Source organism: Papio anubis, chromosome 3 (assembly GCF_008728515.1).
Source record: "Papio anubis isolate 15944 chromosome 3, Panubis1.0, whole genome shotgun sequence".
NCBI lineage: Eukaryota > Metazoa > Chordata > Mammalia > Primates > Cercopithecidae > Papio > Papio anubis.
In genome coordinates, this window is record NC_044978.1 from 42,310,571 (window position 1) to 42,318,577 (window position 8,007).

Here is an 8,007-nt window from a genome sequence, read left to right on the forward strand (position 1 = left end):
GCGACAGTCTGAAATGTATACAAATATATATGCCGATATAATCACAGGGAGTGTCTTTGTTCTCGATTTAGTGCTCTGTGCCATTGATAAACTGTAACTTGACCCTTCCTTCATTCATTTCTATGTGGAGATGATAATCCCCGCTGCCTTCACTGAGGGGTTATTGTGAGGATCAAAGGCGATTCTATTGGTGAAAGAGATTGAAAACTACGTGGTGTTGGGAACCGTGAGGCAGGAACTGCCAGCCAGCCGCCTCCTTCGTCGGTAGTAACCAGGTGGGCTTTGACAGAGCTAACTAGTTAATTCTCACATATGCCCAGAGGGTTAAATTTTAACTCTATATTGCAAAGGAGGTTGGGGGTGGGAGTGAGGAGGTGAACAAGGAAATGAGTTTTCAGTAATTGCTTCTAGCAAGAGTCTGAACCCATTCAAATTTAGATTGAAAATTCAAGATTTAAGGGATTCACTTTTATTTTAGGGCTTATAAACCACCAACCCCACTTCGTTTGAAAACGTAAATTTTTTATCAGATGTCATAAGATGTCTGATTATTATAGGATAGTTTCTGTTAGAAATAAATTGCACCTAGCATGCAAATTAACTCAGGCCTATAGACTTCGGACTTTGAAGCGATTACAAGGAGTTTTAAGATTCCACATGAGAAAAAATGAGAATGTTATAATAATTCATATTGGAATGAACTGCCTGATGTACATGACCTCAGAGATGTTTTACCAATAAATGTGAGAATAACTGACTTAACTATATTTCAGGTGATAATCTGATATAACATCATTGAAATGATCATTGCTTGTCATTATAATAATAATGATAATGTCAATATGATAATAATAACAACATCTGCCTTTGAGGAACTTCAAAATAATATTGTATATGCCATCTTTTTTGATGCATTGTTTTTCCTGACCAACTTAAAATAATTTCCTTTCCTGATTCATATTTTATATATGTAATTAAAATATTAAAATGAACTGTGGCCACCAAAACATTTGTTTCAATGCATTAATCATAGGAATAACACTTCTAGATTTAAATGCAAATGTTCTGATAGTATTTATATATCAATCATAAATCATTCAGAAACCTGAATAGGTTACATAGTATTATTTAATTCATCTACTTCCACAGTCTATTGGTTTTAAGTGAAACATTTCAAGTGCTCATTAATCTCAAACATTAACCTAACTTTTTAAATAAAGGCAAAAATGATTGACATTACAAAGAAAATGGCATGCGTCAGGTAGTGGTCTGCTCATACTCATTAAATCCCGTGCTAGCTCAGATTACAAATACTCACTTTTATGTGTGCGTGAGGGGACAAAGGTAAGGTATGTGCACTCTCTTTCACTCTCTCTGTGTGAATATATATTATGTTACATACAATCTATCCCATTTTCTGTGTGAAAACAAAGCAATATAAGTGAAGCATTACATAGTAAGTTTATCAAATCAAAATTACATTTTGAAGAAAATCAAGTATGCACTTGAAATCAGAAGTTTTTATTTTCCTAATAACCAAATTTCAAACTGTCTAGCACGGGATCCCTTTTGCTTTATTTTTTTAGAGACAGGGTCTTGCTGTGCTCTTAAGGCAGGAGTGCAGCAGTGTGATCATGGCTCCCTGCAGCCTCAAACTCCTGGGCTTAAGAGATCTTCCCATTTCAGCCTCCTGAGTAGCTAGGACTACAGGCAACTGGTAGAGGCAGGGTCTTGCTATGTTGCCCAGTCTTCTTTTAAAGGATCATTGAAAATTATGGATGGCAGGACTTGTCAGCCAGAGAGGATGGTTGAGAATGATGAGCCTCTGAAGAGCTCAGATGGGGATGAACACAGCCACATGCCAATGCACCATTTCACAGCAGGAAAAGGCAGGATGGAGAGAAGCCAGCAGCTGCAGCAAGAGGCACATGCCGATCCTGCTTCCCTCAGTTCTGCTCTTTCTCCCTCACCTCAACATGGCCAGCTTTGGGATATCTAAAAATACTGTAATAGAGACAAAGCTTTTATTCTGCCATGCACCTCAGGAAAAAGGCAGTGCTATTATAAAGTTTTGTTTGAAAGGCAGAGCCGTGAAGGAGGGAAAGGGTGCCATACAAAGTGTGGGCACGGACATGATAAAGATAGGCTGTGGGTACAGGAAGCCAACGCTGCAGCGCCTCCAGCATTGCTTCATACAACTAGCCCTTTTGCCCATCAGCGCATCTCTTAGGACTGTTATGCAAGTGTTATTTTTTATTTTATTTTATTTTTTTTGAGACAGGGGTTTGCTGTGTTGCCCATGCTGGAGTGCAGTGACACAGTCTCGGTTCACTGCAGCCTCAGCCTCCCGGGCTCAAGTGATTCTTCCACCTCAGCCTTCCAAGTAGCTGGGATTAGAGGCATGCACCACCACACCCAGCTAATTTTTGTAGTTTTTAGTAGAGATGGGCTTTTGCCATGTTTGCCAGGCTGGTCTTAAACTATTGAGCTCAAGTGATCCACCCACCTCAGCCTCCCAAAGTGCAGGGATTACAGATGTGAGCCACCACACCTGACCCTTTAAATAAATGTAAAAGAGTGCTGAATTCCTTGGAAGGAAGATAAGCGAGTGTTCCAGTATGACCGCATCTTGAAAGAGCTTGACAAATGGGAGAAAAGCACATGAAGCATAACATTAATTCAGGATTTTACTAACTTAATTTTCTTTTATTTGATATGGTACTCACTTGCTGTACATTAGAGGAGTCAACAAAAAATATAACAGGATGGTAAGAGTACAAATTCTTTTGAAGGGCACTAGTGCCTGTGTTTTCCCCTAAGTGTGACCATTGGTGAGAAGCAGTGATGGCAGATGAGAGGAAGGAGAAGGGAAACTTGAGCATAGTGTTAAGTATTTTCTCACATGTTATTTCTTTCATCCTCAACTATGTGGTAGCTATTATATTATTATAGTCAGTGAAGTTATAGAAAACTTACGTTAACATGCCTAAGCTAGTAACTTGCCTAGCTAGTTAAGTAGCAAAATGCCCAAATCCAAAAGCAAGTCTTTCAGACACCAATGCTCAAGTTTTTTCTGCTACAATAATTGAGGGTCCTAGTACCCATAAAAATCAGGCCTGGCAGGGCCTCTGCTTAAAAACATGTTCATAATTCATTTGAATGATTATAAAGTGCCTGTTATTACAGTTGCATTTTAAAATCTCAATTTTAAAGTCTACAAATTTCCATAGTAAATATTCTGCAAATATATTTGATCCCTGACATGTTTCTACATTTTTCTGGCTAGAAAAGGAAGCTTTGAAAAAGATGTTTCTATCTCAACTAGTGACCTGCTTGCTTTGCAATTATCAGAAGATTAAAAAGACCTTTTCTGCAATGTTTTCTTAGCATTCTGGTGTGTAAATTTCTGCTGCTCACCACTCTCTAATCTACTTTTATTTCCAGACATTAAGAGATTTCCTAGAGACTTACTTTTCCGAAGAATTCAACACCAATTCTCTCAGGCTGCTTGTAGAAACAGCCCTTGCACCCTGGGCTTATCAAAATGTGCAACAGTTTTCAATATACAAGGTTATCTGGTGACCGAAGACATTTAATACAAAATCACAAAATTTCGGGGCAAAAAGGGACCACTGAGGGCATCTAGTCCAATTCCTCAATGTGTTTGAAATTCATTAGGACAGAGCATGATGTATGTAGTAAAACTGATTTCTTTCCTTAAATGTGGCTCTCCCATGCTACAGACATTTTACTACAGGCAATTCTCAGCATTATGGCAGCTTAACAGCACCTGAATGTAAACGATGTGAATTAAATTGATTTCTGCATATAAACAATGTTGTAACAGGATCATGAATTTGGATCTCTGTTCCCATTCCAGACCATGGAGCGTCACTACTTCCCTATTAAAACTTAATGACAATAGTCTTTTCCAAATTTTTAGGAAGAAAATTAAATTAATTACTGAAATTCTCTCCACTAAAACTTAACCCCCATTTTTTTCTTAAGCCTTCTCTATCTTCATTATGTACAGAATGATAAAATAGGATCTCAGTCAGTAGTAAATTAATTTAAATTTGATATCTGAATATTTCATCATATTTTATGTTATCATTTTCAGTTGCTCCACCAGTTGAATAACACATTTGAGACTCAAAGTCATAGGGGCTACTTTTCTAACCAAGAACCTACTGTCTAATTTTTTAATAGAACAAGACACATATATAGCATTTAATCAATTGTCAATAATATGCCTTTAGATCACACAGCCTAAAATATTCCAATTATTTTTCTGTAAATGGTGAATTAGAAATAACTCTACTATGTTTATCGATTATATAGGGAAGCCAGAGAAAAACCAATGGTACACATTTATCCAATGGATTCCCAGAAAAGCCTCGGGTAACTACCGAGGACTCCTGGGCTGGGGCCTGTCCTGGCTAAGGCTGCCCTAAAGTGTCAGGGCAGAGGACAGGGGAGTTGCACGTTGGCCAGGTGGTACAGTTGGTTTGCTCTCTTCACAGAGTGCTGCAAGTCAATAACATGCACGATTTCCAGAATTTTGTCCATATTAACCACAGGAAGTTGGATCATTGTGAGTCAAGAAAGCATCATATTACAGTTGATGAAAGTGGAAAATAATAGAAAGGACTCTTGTAAAACACATTAAAAGAAAGAAAGTCATAGAAAGTGAAAAGGTTTAGCTTATAAAATGGAAAGGAAATGGTCATTGCTAATTCTTCAAAGAGCTTATAAAGAAATTTTAGATAGTTTTTCTACATATCTGGAAAGGTTGTTGGTTATATCTGACTTTGAGTTTTTTAAAAAAAAATCCTAAGCCTGGTATTGTCTGTTTTTGTTTGAGGAACACTGTACTTCTCATTGACAATTTGCAAATTCAGTTTAGGACTGAAAGATTAGCTTCTCAACTTACTTACAAGAACCAAGGTTAGGTGCTGAAAAGAGTCACCTAAAAAAATGAGGCACCACTATGAGTGATAGTACCATATATGAAAGATTTCCGTCTAAAAAGGAAGGTACTTGAATATCTCATTCAATCTCCCCAGCATAGCAGGTCAAGAAAACCGAAAATAGAAACAATTCTTCTAGCAGGCATTTGAAGAAGCTCTTCTAGTTGATCTTCCAATTGACCGTGAAGATGGATGAGAGGATATTAATGACATGAAAACAGCTAATAGAATTATGTGGAATTATTGAATATTATAAGCAGAAAAATTAACAGAATTCTTCTGGCTTTCAGTTTTATTCTTCCATTTTTAAAATGTCTTCTTGGTGAAACTTTGATATAAAATAATATCTTATTCAGAACTGGTTACTTAGGATGAGGTGGTCTCGTGTTGATGACTAAGCAAAATTATTTGTTGGAGACTGAGCTGACTTTTATCCTTTGGTGTGATACCATGACCTGGCTCTACATCTGGCACATAGTAAGTGTACAATAAGCTATTGTTAATTGACAGCATAAGTGAATGCATGCCATATGTGTGAGATTTGGCAGAGTAAAGAGTCAATAGATTGTAAGGTAGAATATTAGTATTGCCTCAAAAATGTGTCAATTCTTTTTTCTTTTACATTTTTCTATCTCCACTGCTACAAACACAGTCCAGATTTGATCGTGTCTCATGTAAACTACTGTACTTGCCTCCTACTTGGCCTTCCTGCTTCCCCACCTACCCCTTACATTCTGTTCTCCAAAGAGAGGCCAAAGTAATTATTTCAAAACATGAGTCATGTCACTCCCTCACCTAAAACCCTCCAATGGCTTCCTGTAACACTTAAAGTACAATCTGACCTCTTCGCCTGGCCTATAAAGGCCCTGCCTCCTTAGCACTCGTCTGACTGTCTCCCATTCCATTCCTTACTGTCCACCTTAATGACTGTGCTTCTGGTACATTTACCTTCTTCCAATTCCTTGTATTTGCCAAAGCTTGTTCCTACTGCAGGGCTTTTGCACTAGCTGCCCTTTTTATCTGGTAAGCCCAGATGCTCACAAAGCATTCCCCTTCTTATCATGAAAGCCTCGGCTGACATCCCCTCTTTGGAGAAGACTTCTCTGACCACCCTGCCCCAAATGGCCCCTAGAGGCTCTCTAAGACATCACACTGATTATTGTCATTATTCTGCATTTATCACCACCTGCTATTTTCTTGTTTACTTTTTAAATTGTCTCTCCTACATTAAAAGGGAAGCATCATGAGAGCTTATTCAGTGATGTACTCCCTTAATTTAGTAAAATAAATACATAAATAAATAAAGTAAGTAAGTATAGAGAGAGAGAGAGAATGAGAGAGAGCTGTATCCCCAGGAACCAGAACAGGCTGCCATATAATAAGAGTTCAGTAGAGGATTGTAAAACTAAATGAAGAAATGATATCTTGGTGTGTGAAGGATCCATGGTGGAGAATCTTAGAAACTGGATTGTTCCGTGGGTTTATATGCATTTCTGTGCGCATCCCAAATGCCAAAATAACAAATTTTCAGAAGGGGGATATCAGTGGAGCAAGAATATTTCTACTACCAGGTAGCAACACGATGTCTTCATGAATAGTATTATTTTATTTTTGGCCGGGTGCAGTGGCTCACGCCTGTAATCCCAGCACTTTGGAAGGCCCAGGCAGGTGGATCACCTGAGGTCAGGAGTTTGAGACCAGCCTGGCCAACATAATGAAACCCTGTCTCTACTAAAAATACTAAAATTAGCTGCTCGTAGTGGTGGGTGCCTGTAATCCCAGCTACTCAGGAGGCTGAGGCAGGAGAATCGCTTGAACCCAGAAGGCGGAGGTTGCAGTGAGCCGAGATCGTGCCACCTCACTCCACCCTGGCTGAAAGTGTGAAACTCCGTTTCAAAATAAATAAACACATAATAAAAAATAAAAGATATTTTCTTTACAGCCTTATATTTGGAACTCTCATCAGATGTGAACTATTTGAATTATACTTGGATGCACTTAAAATGTGAAATTTCCAGTGGTCATTTTCTCATAACTTCTGACTTGTTTCACAAAGTCTATGATGTTCACTGTGATTCTTCTCATCCCATCAGGATGGTCTTCTGTGATCAGGCTTATTCAGTCATTGACAAATAAGCAACAGCTGTGTCTGGAGCTAGCCTATTCCTAAGTAGGGTGTTGTAATAGGAAATGTAATGCAGTGGGCTGGGGGAAGGAATGAGGTGGTGAGATGGGAACCTGTCCACCCATACCCGTTGAAAAACCTACTTTAAAACTCACTCAGCACCCACTGAGCTTAATGTGGTTGTTACAGAGAGCATGGGCACTGTGATGGCATTGTGTCAGGCCTAATTGGGACCTTCTGAGAGCTAAGAGTACATTCAATTTGAGCAGGAAAATGTTAATCCAGCCACAGACACTGTATTCACAAGAAAACTTCCCTTCAGCCCTCCCCGTCTTACTTACTTAGCAATTCAAGGGACGTTATCGGTGCATGCAAAACTTATAAAAATTTAAACTATTTGGGAGCTTTTGGAAATGAATTACAGAACTCCACTAAACAAACAAACAAAAATCTTCCATGAAAATGAGATCCTTAATAGGTATTGCTGACTCCTCTCTCACGTAGGGGCAGGTCCAGCCAGTGAGCAAGCCACCTGAATTTACAGGAGTGACATTTCCACGTTATTCAAATTCAAAACAAGCCTACTCAGTGAACCTGAGCCCCAAGGAATTCACAGCTCTACATCAACTCCCAATTTGCAATTCTAGGTAAGTGTTCACCAAACCACTGTTTTTGTTTTTGAGATGGAGTCTTGCTCTGTCGCCCAGGCTGGAGTGCAGTGGCACAATCTCGGCTTACTGTAACCTCCACCTCCTGGACTCAAGTGATTCTCCTGCCTCAGCCTCCGGAGTAGCTGGGATCACAGGTGTGTGCCACCACACCCAACTAATGTTTTTGTATTTTTAGCAGAGACAGGGTTTGGCTATGTTGGCCAGGCTGATTTTGAACTACTGACCTCAGGTGATCCACTCT